A 24,440-nucleotide genomic window follows, 5' to 3' on the forward strand; every position below is an offset into this window, starting at 1 on the left:
TTAACTCAGTTTCTCTCTCCACAGATCCTCCCTGAGCTGCAATGTATTTCGCGTTGCACTTCTAGTTAATGGTTGAAAAAGTCATTCAAAGTTTTTGGGTTCCATTCCCACCAGAGTCGCTGTTCAGTCCGATTTCGGTGATGAACGTTTGCAGCAAAACCACAACTCGTTCATTTGCGTCCTTCAAGGAATGGGAATCGGCAGCGAGGTCGCTTGAATTGTGAATAATTAAAATGTTAGCTTCAATCTGCTCACCTCCTTGAAATATTTGCTTTATTCCACGTGTGTTGTGTCGACAAACCCTATGCATTCTGACCTCTGGAGCTCAAACATTCTCTGGAGCAAAGACAATCGTGCCTTCTGTAAATAAATCATTTGAACCGGGGAACCTCTCCCATATCAATCAATGAAATCCTCTAAATGCAGAGCCTGTATCCAGGAGAAGAAGGGGTTGACCATTTAGGACTGAGATGAGGAGAAATGTCTTCACTCAGAAGGTGGCGAATCTTTGGAATTCTCTATCCCAGAGGGCTGTGGAGGCTCAGTCTTTGAGTCTGTTCAAGACAGAGATCGATAGATTTTTGAATATTAAGAGAATCAAGTGATCTGGGGATAGTGCAGGAAAGTGGAGATGAGGTAGAAGATCAGACATGATCTCATTGAATTGCGGAGCAGGTTCGAGGGTCCAAATGGCCTACTCCTGCTCCTATTTCATATGTTCTTATGTACTTAAGTGAGAATCAAAACCCCGAGACCAACGAGCCGCTGGAAACGAAGCCGTAAGATTTCGCTGCCACCCACAGCTTTCAGACCGCTTCAGTCCATCCAATCCCGCTTTCTAATACAATGTTCAACGATATCAAGTGATACACGAAATATTTCAAGTCAACAATATTAGCCCCACTTCACCAGATTCGTCTTGAAAGTCCATTTTGAACTTTTCTGAATTACTTCCCCTGCCGTCTCAGTCAGTATTTCTTTCTCTACCCTTTTCTCCTGGTGTTGCAGGTTAGATCAGCCTCGGCCGTTCAAGGAAACCTGAGAAGTCCATCAGGGTAAAGCACAGAGAGACTAAGAAACAGAGACAGGGAGAGAGAGGGAATCCATGGGTACGATTCTCGCGCAGAAAATTTCGATGTTTCAAATGCGAGAGGCGAATTTTCAAATCCCGGATGAGCCCCTCGCTTTTTAGTCAAAATCAACAATTCCCTCGGCTTGGCGATATTGCAGAAAACTTAAAATAAAAACTGCCACAAATACTGTGCAGAGCCTGTGCCCAGTGTATAGCAAGAAACCCGCGATTTTATTATTAAAAGCGGGAATTCAGTCCTACATGTGCCGAAACTGTGAGGTAAATATGTAAATCCATTTGTTTCCAGAAGCCTGCTCCACATTTTCCACATTGTCAATCTGGGAGCACGGGCAGGACATCTCTTCAAGCCGGCCGCTCACCCACAAAGCAGCACAAACTCACTGATTCAGAAATCACATTATTTTAGCCTCTTTACCAAAAATCCACCGTTTCTAAGCAGTGCCTTGTGTGACTTTTCTGTGGTCAGGACAGAATTGCAACAACTAATGTGTGACGCCGTGATCTTATAGTAGTTAGTACTCTCCGTTGTGGCCGCAGCAACCTCGGTTCTGAATCCGAATCATGGCACAGCTTGATTTATATCTCCTGTTCTCTGAGGCACCTGCTGATGGAACGCAATCCCTTAATCAACACGTTAACATTTACTAAATGAAGAAAATATTTACTGATAGGGTTACGCACAACACGTGGGATGTGTGACATAATAACCAGCACAAGCACGGCCGCCCACATGGTTTCCTGATGTACTGTAAGTTTCTACGTAGTTTTTGGTGAGGTAACAGAGAGGGTTAATGAGGGCAATGAGGTTGACGTGCTGTACATGGACTTCCAAATAGGCGTTTGACAAAGTGCCACATAATAGGCTTGCCAGCAAAGTTAAAGACCATGGAATAAAAGGGGCAGTGGCTGCATGGATACGGAATTGGCTAAGTGACAGTGAAGCAGGGAGTTGTGGTGAATGGCTGTTTTTCAGACTGGAGGAAGGTACACAGTTGTGTTCCCCAGAGGACGGGACTAGGACCACTGATTTTCTCGATATATAGTAAGGACTTGGACTTGGGTGTACGGGGCACAATTTCAAAATTTGCAAATTACTTTCCCTTAGGGAATTCCACTGACTGAAATGCGAGAGATCCCAGACGAGCTTCTGGCTTTTTGGTCAAACATCACCAATTGCTTCAGCTTGGCGACACTGCAGAAGTCTTGAAATAATAACTGCCCGAATATACTGTGCAGAGCCTGTGTCGAGTGTATAACAAGAAACCCGCGATTTTATTATTAAAAGCGGTGATTCAGTCCCTGATGTGCCGAAACTGTGAGGTAAATATGTAAATCCGTTTGTTTCCAGAAGCCTGCTCCACATTTTCCACATTGTCAATCTGGCAGCACGAGCAGGACATCTCTACAAGTCTGCCGCTCACCCACAAAGCAGAACAACCTCACGGTTTCAGAAACAACTCATAGATGGAGAATCAAAGGTAAGCGACAGCAGAGGGACTGGCAATTCCTGTAACCCAGGGAAAATGCTTTGGCTCCGTGGGTTAGTTGGTTAAAGTGCCTGTTTATAAACAGACGTTTCTGGCATGGACTCCCAGCTTTGTTGTATAATTTGTGATATTAAGCAACAAAATAACACTGTATCTGGAAATCAGGCTGACCAGAGCATGGAAATAACAATTTTAATAAAATTACCAGCATTTATTTGAAATCAGTGGTGTAAACCTTGGATCTGAGGAGAGCTCTTCGACCTGAAACGTTAACCGTGTGTTTCCGTCTCCACAGATGATCCCGGACCTGTGGAGTGTTTAAAGCATTTTCTGAATAATTTCATTTCCAGACTCTATAGCATTTAGCATTGTCCTTTAACCTTGCATTTACAGAAACAAGACTGTGAGTGGACAATTGAAACTCTAGATTTGATAAGTATTGGTGGTTCAGGGGCTAAATTCGCACTTGCATTGTGGGAAACACGCTTTCGACTCCCGGCCAATACAAGTGTGAGCCTCTTACCAAAATACAACAGCAAAATACTGCGGATACTGGAATTCATACTAAAGTACTTCAGTTAACATTTTAAATTAAAGAAGTTTCATGAAACGCAGTATAAAAATATATTTTTTATATTTTTATCGGAACAATTAAGGGATGTGGTGCGCTCACTGATTGAAGAATAACTCTCTCACCCAGTTGATGGAGTTTTCTGATGCGGTAACAGAGAGGTTTGATGAGGGCAATGCGGTTGACGTGGTGTACATGGACTTCCAAAAGGCTTTAGACAATGTGCCACATAATAAGCTTGCTAACAAAGTTAAAGCCCATGGAATAAAAGGGACAGTGTCAACATGAATACGAAATGGGCTAAGAACAGGAAACAGAGCGTTGTGGTGAACTGTTGCTTTTCGGACTTGATGAAGGTATACAGTGGTGTTCCCCAGGGGTCAGTTCTAGGACCACTGCTTTTCTTGATATATATTAATGACTTGGGCCTTGGTGTTCAGGGCACAATTTCAAACGTTGCAGCTGATGCAAAACATGGAAGTATTGTGAACAGTGAGGAGGATAGTGATAGAGTTCAAGAGGTCATAGACAGGCTTGGGGAATGGGGGTACACGTGGCAGGTGAAATTTAACGCAAAAATGTGTGAAGTGTTACATTTTGGTATAAATAATGAGGACAGGAAATGTAAACTAAAGGGTACAATCCTAAATGGAGTGCATGAACAGAGAGACCTGTGGGTATATGTGCACAAATCGTTGAAGGTGGCAGGGCAGGTGGAGAAAGCAGTTCCAACAAACTGATGGGATCCCGGGCTTCCTAAGTAGAGGTATAGAGCACAGAAGCTTCTAAATTATGATGATCATGTATAAAAATATTGGTTCTGCTCCAACTGGAGTATTGTGTACAATTCTGGGCACCACAATTCAGGAAGGATGTGAAGGCCTTAGAAATGGTACAGAAAAAGATTTACAAGAATGATTGCAGGGTTGAAGGACTTCACTTACGTGGATAGTCTGGCGAAGCTAAGGTTGCTCTCTTTGAAGCAGAGAAGATTGAATGGAGATTTGATTAAAGTGTTCAAGATCATGAGGTTCTGGACAGAGTAGCCATGGTGTGGAAATGCCGGTGTTGGACTGGGGTGGACAAATGTAAGAAGTCACACGACACCAGGTTATAGTCCAATAGTTTTATTTGAAATCACAAGCTTTCGGAGCACTGCTCCTTCGTCAGGTGAAGTGGAGAGATGCATAAAGACACAGCTTATATAGTCAGAGAATAATGCCAGATGATTACAGGTAATCTTTCTAACTGCCATTTATCACACCTCGGCAGAGAGCTAATCACAGCAATCAAAGGTGTGAATGGTGTCCAAACAGGTCAGTCAGGAAAACAATACATCAAAGAACAATGAGGTGGCGTCACAAGGGGGCAAATGTTGCAGATGCTGGGGTCTGAATGAAAAACAAAAAACAGACAAAAAATCATTTTTTTTGCTGGAAATCACAGCAGGTCCAGCCGCATCTGTGTAGAGAGAACAAGCCAACAACGACTCGAGTCTGGATGACCCTACGTCAGGTGGGGTTACATGTAGCGTGACATGAACCCAAGATCCCAGTTGAGACTGCTATGATTTCTAGCAAAAAAATGTTTTTTTGTCTGTTTTTTGTTTTTCATACAGACCCCAGCGTCTGCAACTTTTGACCCCTTGTGACGCCATCTCATTGTTCTTTGATGTAATGTTTCCTGACTGACCCACGGCAAAGAATCACTGAAAAGACTACACGATAACATCAACAAGTTCCATCCCAACATCAAACTCACCATGGACCACTCCTCAGAATCGGTTTCATTTTTGGACACACGAATCTGCATCAAAGACGGACACCTCATCACTTCACTCTACCGCAAGCCCACGGACAACCTCAGGATGCTCCACTTCTCCAGCTTCCACCCTAACCACGTTAAAGAAGCCATCCCCTATGGAAATGCCCTGAGAGTACACAGGATCTGCTCAGATGAGGAGGAATGCGATGGACAGCTACAGACGCTGAAAGATGCCCTCATAAGAACAGGATATGACGCTTGACTCGTTGATCGACAGTTCCGATGGGACACGGCAAAAAATCGCATAGACCTCCTCAGAAGACAAACATGGGACACAACCAACAGAGTACCCTTCGTCATCCAGTACTTCCCCGGAGCGGAGAAACTAGGCCATGTTCTTCGCAGCCTTCAACATGTTATCGATGACAATGAACACCTCGCTAAGGCCATTCCCACGACTCCACTATTCGCCTTCAAACACAGATGCGGCCGGACGTGCTGTGATTTCCAGCAAAGAAAATGTTTTTTCTGTCTTTTGTTTTTCATACAGACCCCAGCATCTGCAACATTTTACCCCTTGTAACCAGACCTCATTCTTCTTTGATGTGATATTTTCCTGACTTACCTGTTTGGGCACCATTCACACCTTTGATTGCTGTGATTATCTCTCTGCTGAGGTGTGATAAATGGAATTTAGTAAGATTACCTGTAATCATCTGGCATTATTCTCTGGCTATATATGCTGTGTCTATATGCATCTATCCACTTCACCTGACGAAGGAGCAGCGCTCCGAAAGCTTGTGATTTCAAATAAAACTGTTGGACTATAACCTGGTGTTGTGTGACTTCTTACATTTGTCCACCCCAGCCCAACACTGGCATCTCCACACCATGGCTACTATCAACACCACAAACTGCCAGCTCAAAGTGGAGAGGATCTCTAAGAAGATCGCACATATCGACACAGACATCAAGTTTCTACAGAGATGCAAGAAAGCAGACAAGATCCCGACAGGACAACAGATCACGAACCCTCTCATGTCGACCTACAACACACTCCTCAACCATCTCGTACACCAGCTCTACAGCAGACGCCGCAACCTCACAACCGAGATAGGGTCCATGATCTCAGCCTGTGCTCAGGACACAGCAGACCAGCTAAGAGACACCGCCAAACAGACGAGGCAACGGAACTACACTGCCTACATGCCCACCAAGAACAGGAAGCTTGAGAAACTCAGCACCACCACCAGCAGCAACTAAGCCTCCCACGGTACCACGGTTGAAACCATAGGGAAGTCCATCGTCAACTTGTCTGACTACACCCTTCAACCAGCCGAAATTGAAGTTCTCAGCCGAGGGCTCAATTTCTGCCCCACCACCAAAATGGACCCCATCGGTCACACGGCAGACACAGAGGAATTCATCAGGAGAATGAGGCTCCGGGAATTCTTCCACAAATCCCAAGATGTCAGCAGCGAACCCAATGAGACAACCAATGATCCGGAACAGCAGACAGAGGGATCCGCAGTGCAGCAACCGAAGAAAACAGTGTCAAATTGGACCCCTCCAGAGGGTCACTGCCCTAAGCTTGACGTGTATGCTCAAGCTGTCCGAAGATGCATCAACGCCAGATTCATCAGCCGCACTCACAAGACAGTCCAGAATGTCACCCGAGCACAATGCAACGCCATCCACGCTCTCAAGCCCAAAGGCAATATCGTCATCAAACCAGTAGACAAAGGAGGAGCCATCGTCATACAGAACAGAACAGATTATAGCAAAGAAGCATACCGACAACTGGACAGCCAGGAACACTACAGACAGTTACCCGCAGATCCGACCAAAGACCACACCCGCCAACTCAACAGACTGATCAAGACCTTCGATCCAGACCTTCAAAGCATTCTACATGCTCTCATCCCACGAACTCCCCGCATGGGAGACTTCTACTGCCTCCCAAAGGTACACAAAGCCAACACACCCGTACGTCCTATCGTATCAGGCAACGGAACCCTGTGTGAGAATCTCTCTGGATACATCGAGAGCATCCTGAAACCCATCGTACAGGGAACCCGCAGCTTCTGTCGTGACACTACAGACTTCATACAGAAACTCAGCAGCCATGGACCAATTGAACCAGGAGCACTCCTCGCCACGATGGACGTCTCGACACTCTACACCAGTATCCCCCACATATGAACATAAGAAAATAAGAGCATAAGAAATAGGAGCAGGAGTAGGCCAATCGGCCCCACGAGCCTGCTCCGCCATTCAATAAGATCATGGCTGATCTGATCCTAACCGCCAATCTACTATCACAGAACCATCTCCTGAATCTAACAGAATTAGACACATGAACTAGGAGCAGGATCAGGCTACATGGCCCCTGGGCCCGCTCCGCTACCCACAGGGCCATGACCGATCCGAAACTAGACTCATGTCCAAATTCCTGCCTGCTCCCCGTAACCCTTAATTCCCTTTACTTCTAGGAAACTGTCTATTTCTGTTTTAAATTTATGTAATGATGTAGCTTCTACAGCTTTTTGGGGCAGCATATTCCATGGGCCTACCACCCTCTGAGTGAAGTAGCTCCTCCTCATCTCAGTTTTGAAAGAGCAACCCCTCATTCTAAGACTATGCCCCCTAGTTCTAGTTTTACCCATCATCGGGTACATCCTCCCCGCATCCACCCGATCCAAACCCTTCACAATCTTATATGTTTCAATAAGATCGCCTCTCATTCTTCTGAACTCCAATGAGTAGAGTCCCAATCTACTCAACCTCTCCTCATACGTCCATCCCCTCATCCCCGGGATTAACCGAGTGAACCTTCTTTGTACTGACTCGAGAGCAAGTATGTCTTTTCTTAAGTACGGACACCAAAACTGTATGCAGTATTCCAGGTGCGGTCTCACCAATACCTTGTGCAACTGAAGCAATACCTCCCTATTTTTATATTCTATCCCCCTAGCAATGAAAGCCAACATTCCATTGGCCTTCTTAATCACTTGCTGCACCTGCATACTAACCTTTTGAGTTTCGTGCACCAGGACCTCCAGATCCCTTTGTACTTAAGTACTTTCCAGTTTCTTGCCATTAAGATAATAACTTGCTCTACGATTTTTCCTGCCAAAGTGCATAACCTCACACTTTCCAGTATTGTATTCCATCTGCCAAATCTCTGCCCACTTACTTAGCCTGTCTATGTCACCTTGCAGGTTTTTTATGTCCTCCTCACTCACTACTTCCCCCCCCATCTTAGTATCATCTGCAAACTTTGATATGTTACATTTGGTCCCCTCCTCCAAATCGTGAATACAGATTGTAAAGAGTTGGGGACCCAGCACTGACCCCTGCGGAACACCACTAGTTACTGATTGCCATTCTGAGAATGAACCATTTATCCCAACTCTCTGCCTTCTGTTAGATAGCCAATCCTCTATCAATGCCAGAATAATACCCCCAATCCCGTGATTTCTTATCTTAAGCAATAATCTTTTGTGTGGCATCTTATCAAATGCCTTTTGGAAGTCTAAATACACTACGTCCACTGGTTCCCCTTTATCCACCCTATATGTTACTTCCTCAAAGAACTCCAGCAAATTTGTCAAACATGACTTCCCCTTCATAAAACCATGCTGACTTTGTCCTATTAAATTATGATTATCCAAATGTCCTGTTACTGTCTCCTTAATAATGGACTCCAAAATTTTACCTACCACAGATATTAGGCTAACCGGTCTATAATTTCCAGCCTTCTGTCTACTGCCCTTTTTAAATAAGTGTGTTACTTTAGCAGTTTTCCAGTCTGCCGGGAACTTTGCCGTGTCCAGGGAGTTTTGGAAAATTATTACCAATGCATCCAAAATCCCTACCAGCACTTCCCTCAAGACCCTAGGATGTAAGCCATCCGGTCCAGGTGATTTATCCGCCTTGAGTCCCATTATTTTACCGAGTACCACTTCCTTAGTGATTTTGATCGTGTTTAGCTCCTCCCCCCCCTATAGCCCCCTGTTTGTCCAGTGTTGGGGTATTCTTAGTGTCCTCTACTGTAAAGACTGATACAAAGTATTCATTCAGTGTTTTTGCCATCTCCATATTTCCCACCATTAATTTCCCGGTCTCATCCTCTAAGGGACCAACATTTACTTTAGCCACCCTTTTTCTTTTTATATAACTGTAAAAACTCTTACTATCTGTTTTTAAAATTTTTCTAATTTACTTTCATAATCTATCTTCCCTTTCTTAATCAATCTTTTTGTTATTTTTTTGCTGTCATTTAAAGTTTTCCCAATCCTCTATCCTCCCATTAGATTTGGCTACCTTATATGCCCTTGTTTTTAGTCGAATACTATCCTTAATTTCTTTACTTCGCCACGGATGGCTGTTTTTCTTTTACACCCTTTTCTTCTCAGTGGAATATATTTTTTTGGAAGTTGTAAAATAACTCCTTAAATGTACACCACTGATCGTGTATCGTCTTACCCTTTAATCTATTTTCCCAATCCACTCTACTCAATTCCGCTCTCATACCTTCATAGTCTCCTTTATTCAAGCTTAGCACGCTTGTTTGAGATCCAACCTTCTCACTCTCTAATTGAATATGGAATTCAACCATGTTATGGTCACTCATTCCAAGGGGATCCTTTACTCGGACATTTTTAATTAATCCTGTCTCGTTACACAGGACCAGATCTAAGGTTGCTTGTCCCCTGGTCGGTTCAGTTACATACTGCTCAAAAAACCCATCCCTAATACATTCAATGAACTCATCTTCAAGGCAGCCCCGCCCAATTCGATGACGGCATCACTGAGACAGCTTCAGTACTCAACACCAACAACAGCCAATCTCCAGACGCCATCCTACAACACATCCGTGTCATCCTTGACCACATTGGCTTCACCTTCGACAACCAGTTCTTTACCCAAATACACGGAACAGCCATGGGGACCCAATTCACACCCCAATACGCCAACATTTTCATGCACAAGTTCGAGCAAGACTTCTTCGCTGCACAGGACCACCAACCAACGCTATACACCAGATACATCGACGATATGTTCTACCTATGGACCCACGGCGAAGAATCACTGAAAATTCTACACAATAACATCAACAAGTTCCATTCCACCATAAAACTCACCATGGACTACTCCTCAGAATCGGTTTCATTCTTGGACACACGAATCTCCATCAAAGATGGAAACCTCAGCACTTCACACTACCGCAAGCCCACGGACAACCTCAGGATGCACCACTTCTCCAGCTTCCACCCTCACCACGTTAAAGAAGCCATCGCCTATGGACAAGCACTGCAAATACACGGGGTCTGCTCAGACGAGGAGGAATGCGATGTACACCTACAGACGCTGAAAGACGCCCTTGTAAGAATGGGATATGACGCTCGACTCGTTGATCAACAGTTCCGACGGACCACTGCAAAAAGGCGCACAGACCTCCTCAGAAGAAAAACATGGGGCACAACTAGCAGTGTACCCTTCGTCGTCCAGTACTTCCCCGGAGCGGAGAAATTATGCCATGTTCTTCGCAGCCTTCAACATGTCATCGACGACAATGAACACCTCACTAAGGCCATCCCCACGCCTCCACTACTGACCTTCAAACTGCCGCCCAACCTCAAACAGACCATCATTCACAGCAAATTACCCAGCTTTCAGCAAAACAGCGACCACGACACCACACAACACTGCCACTGCAACCTCAGCAAGATATGCCAGATCATCAACACAGATACATTCATCACACATGAGGACACCATCCACCAGGTACATGGTACACACTCATGTGACTCGGCCAACATTGTCTGCCTCAAACATTGTACGAAAAGATGCCCCGGAGCATGGTACATCGGCGAGACCATGCAGGCACTGCGACAACGGATGAACGGACAGTGCGCAACAATCACCAGGCAGGAGTGTTCCCTCCCAGTCGGGGAACACCTCAGCAGTCAAGGACATTCAGCCTCCGATCTTCGGGTAAGCATTCTCCAAGGCGGCCTTCGAGACACACAACAACGCAAAATCATAGAGCAGAAACTGATAGCCAAGTTCCGCACTCATGAGGACGGCCTCAACCGGGATCTTGGGTTCATGTCACGCTACATGTAGCCCCACCTGAAGTAGGGTCATCCAGACTCGAGTCGTCGTCGGCTTGTTCTCTCTACACAGATGCAGCTGGACCTGCTGGGATTCCCAGCAAAGAAAATGTTTTTTGTCTGTTTGTATTTCATATAGACCCCAGCAACTGCAACATTTTACCCCTTGTGACCCCACCTCATTGTTCTTTGATGTAATGTTTTCCTGACGGACCTGTTGGACACCATTCACACCTTTGATGGCTATGATTATCTCTCTGCCGAGGGGTGATAAATGGCAGTTAGAAAGATTACCTATAATCATCTGGCATTATTCTCTGACTATATAATCTGTGTCTATAGGCACCTCTCCACTTCACCTGATGAAGGAGCAGCGCTCTGACAGCTTGTGATTTCAAATAAAACTGTTGGACTATTAGCTGGTGTTGTATGACTTCTTATATTTTTCCACCCCAGTCCAACACCAGCATCGCCACACCATGGCTACTATCGACACCACAAACTGCTGGCTCAATGTGGAGATGCTGGCTCAATGTGGAGAGGATCTCCAAGAAGATTGCGCATATCGGCACAGACATCAAGTTTCTACAGAGATGCAAGAAAGCAGACAAGATCCCGACAGGACTATAGATCACGAACCCACTCAAGTCGGTCTACAACACAGACTATGCTGAGAGACTCTGCCATCGTACCTCTCGCACACTCCTCAACCATCTCGTACACCAGCTCTACAGCAGACGCCGCAACCTCAAAACCGAGATAGAGTCCATGTTCTCAGCCTGTGCTCAGGACACAGCAGATCAGCTATGAGACACTGCCAAACAGACGGGGCAACGGAACTATGCTGCCTACATGCATAGCAAGAACAGGAACTTGAGAAACTTGGCATCACCACCAGCAGCAACCAAGCCTCCCACGGTACCACGGTTGAAACCACAGGGAAGTCCATTGTCAACTTATCTGAACACACCCTTCAACCAGACGCAATTGAAGTTCTCAGCCGAGGGCTCAATTTCTGCCCCACCAGCAAAATGGACCCCATCAGTCTTGCGGCAGACGCAGAGTAATTTCTCACGAGAATGAGGCTCCGGGGATTCTTCCACAAATCCCAAGATGTCAGCAGCGAACCCAAAAGAGAGCCAATGATCCGAAACAGCAGTCAGAGGGATCTGCAGTGCAGCAACCAAAGAAAAAAGAGTCAAATTGGACCCCTCCAGAGGGTCGCTGCCCTAAGCTTGACATGTATTCTCAAGCTGTCAGGAGATGCATCAATGCCAGATTCATCAGCCACACTCACAAGACAGTCCAGAATGTCACTCGAGCACAACGCAACGCCATCCACGCTCTCAAGACCAACCATAAAATCGTCATCAAACCAGAAGACAGAGGAGGAGCCATCATCATACAGAACAGAACGGACTATTGCAAAGGAGCATACCGACAACTGGACAACCAGGAACACTACAGACAGTTACCCGCAGATCCGAGCAAGGAACACACCCGCCAACTCAACAGATTGATCAAGACCTTCGGTCGAGACCTTCAAAGCATCCTACGCGCTCTCATCCCACGAACTCCCCGCAAGGGAGACTTCTACTGCCTCCCAAAGATACAAAAAGCCAACACACCCAGACGCCATTTCGTATCAGGCTACGAACCCTGTGTGAGAACCTCTCTGGATACGTCGAGGGCATCCTGAAGTCCATTGTACAGGGAAACCCCAGCTTCTGTTGCAACACTACAGACTTCTTACAGAAACTCAGCCCCCACGGATCAGTTGAACCAGGAACACTCCTCGACACGATGGACGTCTTGGCACTCTACACCAGTATCCCACATGATGACGGCTTCGCTGCGACAGCCTCAGCACTCAACACCAACAAAAGCCAATCTCCAGACGCGATCCTACAACTCATCCACTTCATCCTTGACCACAATGTCTTCACTTTCGACAACCAGTTCTTTACCCAAACACACGGAACAGCCATGGGGACCAAATTCACACCCCAGTACGCCAACATCTTTATGCACAAGTTCGAGCAAGCCTTCTTCGCTGCACAGGACCACCAGCCAACGCTATACACCAGATACATCGACGACATTTTCTTCCTATGGACCCACGGTGAAGAATCACTGAAAAGACTACACGATAACATCAACAAGTTCCACGCCACCATCAAACACACCATGGACTACTCCTCAGAATCGGTTTCACTCTTGGACACACGAACCTCCATCAAAGACGGACACCTCAGCACTTCACTCTACTGCAAGCCCACGGACAACCTCAGGATGCTCCACTTCTCCAGCTTCCACCCTAACCACGTTAAAGAAGCCATCCCCTATGGACAAGCCCTGCGAATACACAGGATCTGCTCAGATGAGGAGGAACGTGATGGACACCTGCAGACGCTGAAAGATGCCCTCGGAGGAACGGGATATGATGCTCGACTCGTCGATCGACAGTTCCGACGGGCCACAGCGAAAAGTCGCATAGACCTCCTCAGAAGACAGACATGGGACACAACCAACAGAGTACCCTTCGTCGTCCAGTACTTCCCCGGAGCGGAGAAACTACGCCATATTCTTCACAGCCTTCAACATGTCATTAATGACGATGAACACCTCGCTAAGGCCATCCCCACACCTCTACTACTCACCTTCAAACAGCCGCCTAACCTCAAACAGAACATCGTTCGCAGCAAATTACCCAGCTTTCAGGAGAACAGCGACCACGACACCACACAACCCTGTCACTGCATCCTCTGCAAGACATGCCAGATCATCAACACAGATACCTTCATCACACGTGAGGACACCACCTACCAGGTACATGGTACATACTCAGGTGACTTGGCCAAAGTTGTCTACCTCATACGTTGCAGGAAAGGATACCCCGGAGCATGGTACATCGGCGAGGCCATGCAGACACTGTGACAATGGATGAACAGACACCATGCAACAATCGCCAGGCAGGAGTGTTCCTTCCCAGTCGGGGAACACTTCAGCAGTAAAGGGCATTCAGCCTCCGATCTTTGGGTAAGCATTCTCCAAGGCGGCCTCCGAGACACACGGCAACGCAAAATCGTAGAGCAGAAACTGATAGCCAAGGTCCGCACTCATGAGGACGGCCTCAAACGAGATCTTGGGTTCATGTCACGCTACATGTAAGCACACCTGACATAGGGTCATCCAGACTCGAGTCATCATTGGCTTGTTCTCAATACACAGATGCGGCCGGACCTGCTGTGATTTACAGCAAAGAAAATGTTTTTTGTCTATTTGGTTTTTCATACAGACCCCAGCATCTGCAACATTTAACCCCTTGTGACCCCACCTCATTGTTCTTTGATGTAATGTTTTGCTGACTGACCTGTTTGGACACCATTCACACCTTTGATTGCTGTGATTATCTCTCTGCCGAGGTGTGATAAATGGCAGTTAGAAAGATTACCTGTAATCATCTGGCATTATTCTCTGACTATATAATCTGTGTCTATAGGCATCTCTCTACTTCACCTGATGAAGGAGCAGCGCTCCGAAAGCTTGTGATTTCAAAAGAAACTGTTGGACTATAACCTGGTTTTGTCTGACTTCTTACATTAAAAAGGGAGTTTGATAAGTAACTGAAGGAAAAAAATGCAGGGCTACGGGGAAAGGGTGGGAGCATGGGACTAGCTGAAGTGCTCTTGCTGAGAGCCGCCACGGGCTCGATGTGCCGAATGGCCTTCTTCCAAGCTGTAACCATTCCATTCTATGATTCTGTGAAAGGCGCTACATATATTCAAGTTGTTTGTACTACGGTTTGTTATAATATTCGTAACATGCATAATCCAAACTTTACAAAATTAAAACCACACAAAATGCCACGGGTAATTTATTTTGAATATCATCCATTGCACCTTTGCAATACATCTTTCCTTTTATTTGTCTTTCCTCGGTTTGCTGATGTACGTTTAGCTCACGGCCTGTTCACATTAATGGTCACAAGCAGGAACAGATAAACACAGCGTGTCTGACCACCGCAAGATGTGCCAAAGGCATCATAGAGCCATAACGGCACAGCAGGAGGGCATTCGGCCCATCGAGTTGCGGACAGTTTTGTGTAGAGCAATCCAGTCCGTCCCATTCCCCCACTCTATCCCCGTAGCCCTTCAAGTTTATTTCCCTCAAGTGCCTATCCAGTCACCCCTTGAAAACATTGAGATTCTCCACCTCCACCACTTGCATCGACAGCGAATTCCAGGTCATTACCACTCGCTGCGAAAAAAAGTTTTCTGCTTCAACCGATGTTTTATCAGCATCCACCTACTAAGTAAACATCGATACAAAGTGCTCACTAAGTATTCTAGACTTGCCCTGCGCCTCTAAGCATATATCACCTTCTTTTTCCCTAACAGGCCCCACCGCACCTCTTACTACCCGTATACTGTGTACATGCCGGTAGAAGATTGTTGAGTTCCCTATAATGTTCACCGCCATGTTTGGCAATCTTATTTTCATCTTCACTTCCCCTCTCAACTTATTGTATTTGGTCTGGTTCTTCCTTGCAGAATTCAACTTCATTTATCATACACCCTCTTTTTTGTTTCATCATCTTCTCTATCTCCCTCGTCATCTAAGGGGCCCTTGCTTTGGTTCCCTTACTTCTCCCACTTGTTGGAATGTACCTAGCCTGTACTTGGAAAATCGCCTCCTTAAAGATCACCCATTATTCCGTTACTGTTTTTGCTGTCAGTGTTTGGTTCCATTTTATCCTGGCTGGATCCTTTCGCATCCCATTAAAGTTAGCCCTATTCCACTTTAGAAAATTCACTCGAGATTGTTCCTTTCTCCTCTCCATTGCTAATCTAGACCTTATGATACGATGATCACTCACAGGCACTTGGTCGACCTGCTCCATCTCATTCCCCAGTACCAGATCCAGAAATGCTTCCTTCCTAGATGGGCCAAGAACATATTGGTCAAGGAAATTTTCCTGAACATATTTCAGAAATTCCACCCCCTCCTTTCCCTTTACCCTAGCATTATCCCAATCGATAATTGGGTAATTAAAGCTCCCCAATATCATCACTTTATAGCTCTATAGCATCAGTTTAGGACAAATGCATCAAATCAAATGTTCACCCGTCACAGAGAGAAACAAAAACACAGAAAAGGGTACAAGGAGATAGGGAAACAAATCTAAATAGAGAAAATATAAATATTTCCCATCCTTGATTTCTCTCTATTCCAACCCAATACTTCAGTGGCGGATAAATAACTTCAGTGTAAATCGTTCTGTTCGAGAATTGGACCAAAGAAAAAGACACAAAATAACGTAAAACAGCCGAAACAAGGAACCTCAGGACCTTCAGTCGAACGCTCTCCCAACTGAGCTATTCTGGCCTCACGTTAAAGAAACTTCGTGACACTCTTTTGGAAGAAAATCTAATCCCGGGTGGACTCTGCTCATTCCTCCGGGGGAATGGGACCCGACCAGATCTCGGAGCTCAGTTTATATTAATGATCTGCTGAAGTGTTTATAAACACAGAAAGCTGACACACCAGGGGAGACCTCACCGGGTTGGACACGGAGTGAAATACACTGAAGGTTTTGTTGTAACATTTACAGAGCACACTAGCCCCGAGCTGCAGTGGAAATTATATGAAGTTCAATGTTCAGCAGCGAGATGCTGGAGAGATAAAAGTCCCGAATCAGGGAGAGATTTTCTGATACCGCTGCTGAATTTCATTTATGTGAAACACTCCATGAACGATACAAAGCTGGGTGGGAGGGTATGCTGTGAGGAGGATGTTGTGAAACTCCCAACGATTTGGACAGGTTGGGTGATTGGGCAGAAACATGGAAATGCACTATAATGTGGATAAATGTGAAAAACAGGAAGGCAGAATATTATTTCAATGGCAATAGATTGGTAGAAGGGGAAGTGCAAAGAGAACTGGGTGTTCTTGTGCACCAGTCGCTGAAGTTAAGCATGCAGGTGCAGCAGATGGTTAAGAAGGCAAATGGTATGTTGGCCTTCGTAGCAAGAGGGTTTGAGTACAGGAACAAGGATGTCTTGCTGCAGTTGTACAGGGCCTTGGTGAGACCACACCTTGAGTATTGTGTGCAGTTTTGGTCGCCTTATCTGAGGAAGGATGTTCTTGCCATGGAAGGAGTGCAGCGATGATTCACCAGGCTAATATCCGGGATGGCAGGAATGATGTACGAGGAGAGATTGGGTCAATTGGGCTTGTACTCACTGGAGTTTAGAAGATTGAGAGGGGATCTAATCGAAACTTATAAAATTCTAACAGGGCTAGACAGGCTAGATGCAGTAAGGATGTTCCCGATGGTCGGGGAGTCCAGAAACAGGGGTCACAGTCTAAGGATAAGGGGTAGGCCATTTAGGACAGAAATGAGGAGGACTTTCTTTACCCAGAGAGTGGTGAACCTGTGGAATTCTATACCACAGAAGACAGTGGAGGTCAATTCATTAAATATATTCAAAAAGGGATCAAGGGAAATGGGGAGAAAGCAGTGACAGGGTACTGAATTTGAATGATCAGCCATGATCTCATTGAATGGCGGAGCAGGCTCCAGGGGCCGAATGGCCTACACCTGCTCCTATCTTCGATGTTTCCATGTAACTCACTGCAGGAATTCAGAGCTGTGGACCGCCTGTGAAATCAGCCTAAAAAATAAAATAATACAACCACCTAGCGTGGGTAACGAACCCACGGCCTTGAACTTAACTATCGCATGCTCTACTGACTGAGCTAGCCGGGCCCGCATAAACTCGCCATCTCTGTCTGTTATAAGAACATAAGAACATAAGGAATAGGAGCAGGAGTATGCCAACTGGCCCCTCGAGCCTGCTCCGCCATTCAATAAGATCATGGCTGATCTGATCCAAACCGCCCAATCCACTATGACAGGACAATCTCCTGAATCTAACAGCATTAGACACACGAAAACAGGAGCAGGATCAGGCTACACGGCCTCTGGGCCCGCTCCGCTACCCACAGGGCCATGACCTATCCGAACCTAGACTCATGTCCAAATCCCTGCCCGCTCCCCGTAACCCTTAATTCCCTTTTCTACTAGAAAACTGTCTATTTCTGTTTTAAATTTCTGTAGTGATGTAGCTTCGACAGCTTTTTGGGGCAGCATATTCCATGGACCTACCACCCTCTGAGTGAAGTAGTTCCTCCTCATCTCAGTTTTGAAAGAGCAGCCCCTTATTCTGAGACTATGCCCCCGAGTTCGAGTTTCACCCATCATCTGGAACATCCTCCCCGCATCCACCCGATCCAACCCCTTCACAATCTTATATATTTCAATAAGATCGCCTCTCATTCTTCTGAACTCCAATGAGTAGAGTCTCAATCTACTCAACCTCTCCTCATATGTCCATCCCCTCATCCCCGGGATTAATCGAGTGAACCTTCTTTGTACTGACTCGAGAGCAAGTATGTCCTTTCTTAAGTATGGACACCAAAACTGTATGCAGTATTCCAGGTGCGGTCTCACCAATACCTTGTACAACTGAAGCAATACCTCCCTATTTTTATATTCTATCCCCCTAGCAATGAAAGCCAACATTCCATTGGCCTTCTTAATCACTTGCTGCACCTGCATACTAACCTTATGAGTTTCGTGCACCAGGACCCCCAGATCCCTTTGTACTTCAGTACTTTCAAGTTTCTTGCCATTAAGATAATAACTTGCTCTACGATTTTTCCTGCCAAAGTGCATAACCTCACACTTTCCAGTATTGAATTCCAACTGCCAAATCTCTGCCCACTTACTTAGCCTGTCTATGTCCCCTTGCAGGTTTTTTATGTCCTCCTCACTCACTACTTTCCCGCCCATCTTAGTATCATCTGCAAACTTTGATGTTTTACACTTGGTCCCCTCCTCCAAATCGTTAATATAGATTGTAAAGAGTTGGGGACCCAGCACTGACCCCCGCGGAACACCACTGGTTACTGATTGCCAGTCTGAATGTGAACCATTTATCCCAACTCTCTGCCTTCTGTTAGATAGCCAATCCTCTATCCATGCCAGAATATTACCCCCAATCCCGTGATTTTTTATCTTAAGCAATAATCTTTTGTGAGGCACCTTGTCAAATGCCTTTTGGAAGTCTAAATACACTACGTCCACTGGTTCACCTTTATCCACCCTATATGTTACTTCCTCAAAGAACTCCAGCAAATTTGTCAAACATGACTTCCCCTTCATAAAACCATGCTGACTTTGTCTAATTAAATTATGATTATCCAAATGTCCTGTTACTGTCTCCTTAATAATGGACTCCAAAATTTTACCTACCACAAATGTTAGGCTAACCGGTCTATAGTTTCCAGCCTTCTGTCTACTGCCCTTTTTAAATAAGGGTGTTGCATTAGCAGTTTTCCAGTCTGCCGGGACCTTTGCTGAGTCCAGGGAGTTTTGGAAGATTATTACCAATGCATCCACAATCCCTACCGCCACTTCCCTCAAAACCCTGGGACGTAAGCCATCAGGTCCAGGTGATTCATCCGCCTTGAGTCCCATTATTTTACCAAGTACTACTTCCTTAGTGATTTTAATCGTATTTAGCTCCTCCCCCCCTATAGCCCCCTGCTTGTCAAGTGTTGGGATATTCTTGGTGTCCTCTACTGTAAAGACTGATACAAAATATTCATTCAGTGTTTTTGCCATCTCCATATTTCCCACCATTAATTTCCCGGTCTCATCCTCTAAGGGACCAACATTTACTTTAGCCACCCTTTTTCTTTTTATATAACTATAAAAACTCTTACTATCTGTCTTTATATTTTTTGCTAATTTACTTTCATAATCTATCTTCCCTTTCTTAATCAATCTTTTTGTTATTTTTTGCTGTCTTTTAAAGTTTTCCCAATCCTCTATCCTCCCACTAGATTTGGCTACCTAATATGCCCTTGTTTTTAGTCGAATACTATCCTTAATTTCTTTACTTAGGCACGGATGGCTGTCTTTTCTTTTACACCCTTTTCTTCTTAGTGGAATATACTTTTTTTGGAATAAGTAAAATAACTCCTTAATTTCGCTTTCCTTTTTATTCTGTTCCTACTTTTCTTCATAAACATTTCATTGTAATCATTTATGAGAGGGAAGAAATGAACAGAAGAGATTTACTGGAATGGTACGAGGGATGAGGGACTTTAGTTATGCGGAGAGACTGGAGAAGCTGGGGTTGTTTAGAGCAGAGACGGCTAAGAGGAGATATGACAGAAGTGTTCAAAATCATGAACGATTTTGACATCGTAAATAAGGAGAAACTGTTTCCAGTGGCAGGAGTGCCGGTAATGAGAAACCAGAAATTGAATCTCACTGCTAATAGAACCAGAGGCGACATAAGGGACCATTGTTTCATACGCCAAGTTGTTATGATCTGGAATGCACTGCCTGAATGAATGGTGGAAGCAGATTCAATAATAGCTTTCAAAAGGAATTTGGATTAATACCAGAAGGGAAATTTTTACATGGCTATAGAAAAATATTAGGGTATTGGAACTAATGGAGAGTTCTAACAAAGAGGCAACAAAGGCGCGATGGAAAGTCCCAGGCTTCATTTCTGCCTGCACTGAGATCGATTATCTCACCCAGTGTGGTGCCGGGCTCCACAGAATGTAGGAAGCGTCGAGGTTCCTACACTGGCCTGTGCTTCATTAGCTGATCTCACCAGGCATGATATTGAGCCGCACAAAGCAGGATGGGCCAGGCTTCATCACCGGCCTGTGGTGTGTTAGATCAACTCATGATGTGTGCTACTGAGCCATACAAATCAGCAAACTCTCTGTATTCATCCCCGGTTTGTGCTGAGTTAGCAGATATCACCCGATGTGGTACAGAGCCCCATACAGAGCAGGATGGGCCCAGGGTCATTCCACGGCCTGTGGTGTGTTCGCTGATCTTATTTGGTGAGTTACTGAGCCTAAAGAACAGGAAACGTCCAGGCTTCATCTCTGGTCTAAGCTGAATTCTCTGATTTCACCTGCATTCTGGGTCTGTGTTGGGCATATCTGGGTCCTTGTAGCAACTGTCTGAGTAGTAGGTCATGGTCTGTGCAGGAGTTGTTTAGGTCTTTGTAGAAGCTTCCTGGGCCTGTGTAAGATCTTACTGGGTCTGTGTTGGTGCTACCTGGGTCTGTGGATGAGCTGTATGTGTCAGGGTAGGAGCTGTCTGTGCCTGTATGTTATATCTGGGTCTGAGTAACAGCTGTCTGTATCAGGGTAGGAGCTGTCTGGGACTGTGTGTTATATCTGAGTCTGTGTACGAGCTGTCTGTGTCAGGGTAGGAGCTGTCTGGGTCTGTATGTTATATCTGGGTCTGTGTAAGAGCTGTCTGTGTCAGGGTAGGAATTGTCTGGCTCTGTATGTTATATCTGGGTCTGTGTAAGAGCTTTATGTGTCAGGGTAGGAGCTGTCTGGGACTGTGTGTTATATCTGAGTCTGTGTACGAGCTGTCTGTGTCAGGGTAGGAGCTGTCTGGGTCTGTATGTTCATCTGGGTCTGTGTAAGGGCTGTCTGTGTCAGGGTAGGAATTGTCTGGCTCTGTATGTTATATCTGAGTCAGTGTGGGTTCTTTCTAGGTTTGTGTATGAAGAAGCTGACGAAAGGCAGTGATCCTGCAACATTAACTGTTTCTCTCTCCACAGATGCTGCCAGACCTGTTCAGTATATCCAGCATTTACTGCTTTTATTTCAGATTTCCAGCATCAGCAGCATTTTGCTTTGGTTTCTATGAAGAAGATGTGTGGCTCTGTGTAGGAATGTCTGGGTCTGTGCAGGAGCTGTCTGGATTTTTGTATGAATGTTTGGGTCTGTGTAGAAGCTGTCTGGGTCTGTGTTGGAATGTCTGGGTCTGTGCAGGAGCTGTCTGGGCCTCAGTAGGAATGTCTGGATCTTTTTAATAGCAGTCTGGGTCTGTGTATGGATGTCTGGGTCCGTGTAGGAACATTCTGTGCCTTTCTTGGGACTGTCCGTTCCCGTGTAGGAAATATCCATGGCTGTATAAAGGCTCATGTGTCGGTGCTGGCTGTGTTACTGTAGGAATTGTCTGTGTCTATGTAGGAGCGAATGGATCGCTGCAGGATTTCTTGGATCTGTACAGATGCTCACTGGATCGGGGTTGGAGCTATCTGGGTCTGTGTACGAAAGTCTGTGCCTTTGATGGTGCTCCCTGTGTCAGGGTAGGAGCTCCCTGGGTCTGTGTAGGAAAGTCTGCGCCTTTGATGGTGCTCACTTTGTCAATGTAGGAGCTAACTGGGTCTGACTATGAATGTCTGTGCTTGTAATGGAGCTCCTGTGTCAGGTTAGGAGCTCTTTGGGTCTGCGTAGGAACGTCTGTGCCAGTGCTGGTGCGCCCTGTGTCAATATTGGAGCTGACTGGGTCTATGTAGGAAAGTCTGTGCTTGTGATGGTGCTCCCTGTGTCAGGGTAGGAGCTACCTGGGTCTGTGTCGGAAAGTCTGTGCCTGTGGTGGTGTTTCATGTGTCAGCGTAGGAGCTGCCTGGGTCCGTCTGGGATGGTCTGTGCCTTTGGCGGTGCTCCCTGTGACAGGGTAGGAGCTGCCTGGTTCCATCGAGGAAAGTCTGTGCCTTTGGTGGTGCTCCCTGTGTCAGGGTACGAGCTGTCGGGGTCTGTGTAGGAAAGTGTGTCCATTTGGCTGTGCTCCCTGTGTCAGGGTAGGAGCTGCCTCGGCCCGTCTAGGAACGTATGTGCCTGTGATGGTGCTCCCTATGTCAGGGAAGGTACAGTCTTGGTCTGAGTAAGCTTATTGGTCTGAATCGAAGCTGTCTGGGAAACCTCTTTGATTTTTATAGACTGATTAATCTGTCTGATGTGGCTGAGATTTGGTCAGAAGGTCACAGCGTCTCCGTCCGCACCTGTGCTTTGTAAAGCAGTTTATTTAGGTTTCAATTTACAGATGGGTGAATTGATAATCAGGGGTGGTAGGAGCCTCAGCACCCCCGGGTGAGACATGGGTGAATCTGCCCGGGCCCGGTCCTGAATGTGCAAATGTGGCAGAAATCACGATGGGCGTTGGAGGAGATGGGTGGGGCTATGAACGGAACCCCCTGCGCAACCAAAACTTGCCACAGTCACATAACCGAATGGTCACTTCCGGGGCCGTTGTTGCGTCACTTTCTGCCTCCATGTCTTCTCACTGCCTTTGCTGATCCATTGTCCAAATCTGAGGCCTCACGCCAAACTAATGCAGAAACTCTGCTGCTGCTCTCGGGATGGGCACATGCTGCCTCGATACATTCCCGTCCTAACAGCTCATTAACTGTCTGAGTGGAGCATTGCGGCGCTTCAGAAGACAGGTAGCGAAGGCAATATCAGAGCTGTCCCGGTCTCAATTGCTCTGCTTATCAAGAACAGCCAACACATGACTTGAGTATGGAACCATTATAAGTGTACTTACTTTCACCAACGTCTCGTTGGTCTAGGGGTATGATTCTCGCTTCGGGTTAATCAGTATAGAATATGCGAGCGGTCCCGGGTTCAAATCCCGGACGAGCCCTCACTTTATTCTTGAATTTGACCTTGAATTCCCTTTGAAACATTTGGAAAGGTAAAAGAAAAGTTTCCAAATCAATCCACGTGAATCTGAACCGCTTTGGGAAGAGGATCAGTGCACATATTCCGAATCAAAGGTAATCTCTACGGCCTACACTTTCTATCAGCGATTTTTTTCTGGAAGTTGAATGCGATATTCAACCAGTTCTGGACTTTCATCTCACTGAAGTAGATAAATGAACGAAAGACGTGCATTTATTGTGCGCCTTTTACCACCACCGGATGTGCCAAAGCACTTTACAGCCAATGAAGTACTGTTGTACCTCACTGTTGTAATGTAGAATACACGGTAACCAATTTGCGCCCAGCAAGCTGCCACAAAGAGCAATGTGATAATGACCAAATCATCTGGTATTTTTTGTTATGTTAATTGAGGTATAAAAATTGGCCAGAATAGACTTAATGACTGTCATTAAGATAAATAATGATTGAGACTGTGAAGGACACCGTTTTCATACATTTCCGCAATGATCACAAGATCCTTACCCGTGAGGAGGCCATTCAGCCCATTCTAATACAGCCCTCCAGAGCATCCGTAGTCTTCACCTCATAGTTTAATCATTTATTCCTACAAGGCTATGGACCAAATGCTGGAAAATGGGATTAGACTGGACAGGGATGGATGTGCGGCGCAGACACGATGGGCCGAAGGTCCTCTTTCTGTGCTGTAAAACTCTATGACTCTATGACTATGACATTCCAGGGCTTTCACCACCACCGCTCAGCCGGGAGTCCATTCTAAGTGTTGATCATTCTCCTGATACCAGTCCTAAAGAGTTCCCTTTCACTTTTGAGGCTGTTTCCTC

The 24,440-nt window shown here is 45.7% G+C and overlaps 1 pseudogene; it reads left to right on the forward strand.

Annotated features, from left to right (window-relative positions):
• Positions 1-2,557: 2,557 nt before the first annotated feature.
• The window catches only part of LOC147095412 (uncharacterized), a 64,933-nt pseudogene continuing 43,050 nt past the window's right edge, over positions 2,558-24,440 (forward strand).

The sequence above is a fragment of the Somniosus microcephalus genome, unplaced genomic scaffold, assembly GCF_052327205.1.
Source record: "Somniosus microcephalus isolate GS21.2 unplaced genomic scaffold, FLI_Smic_1.0 unresolved_chr1, whole genome shotgun sequence".
Classification (NCBI taxonomy): domain Eukaryota; kingdom Metazoa; phylum Chordata; class Chondrichthyes; order Squaliformes; family Somniosidae; genus Somniosus; species Somniosus microcephalus.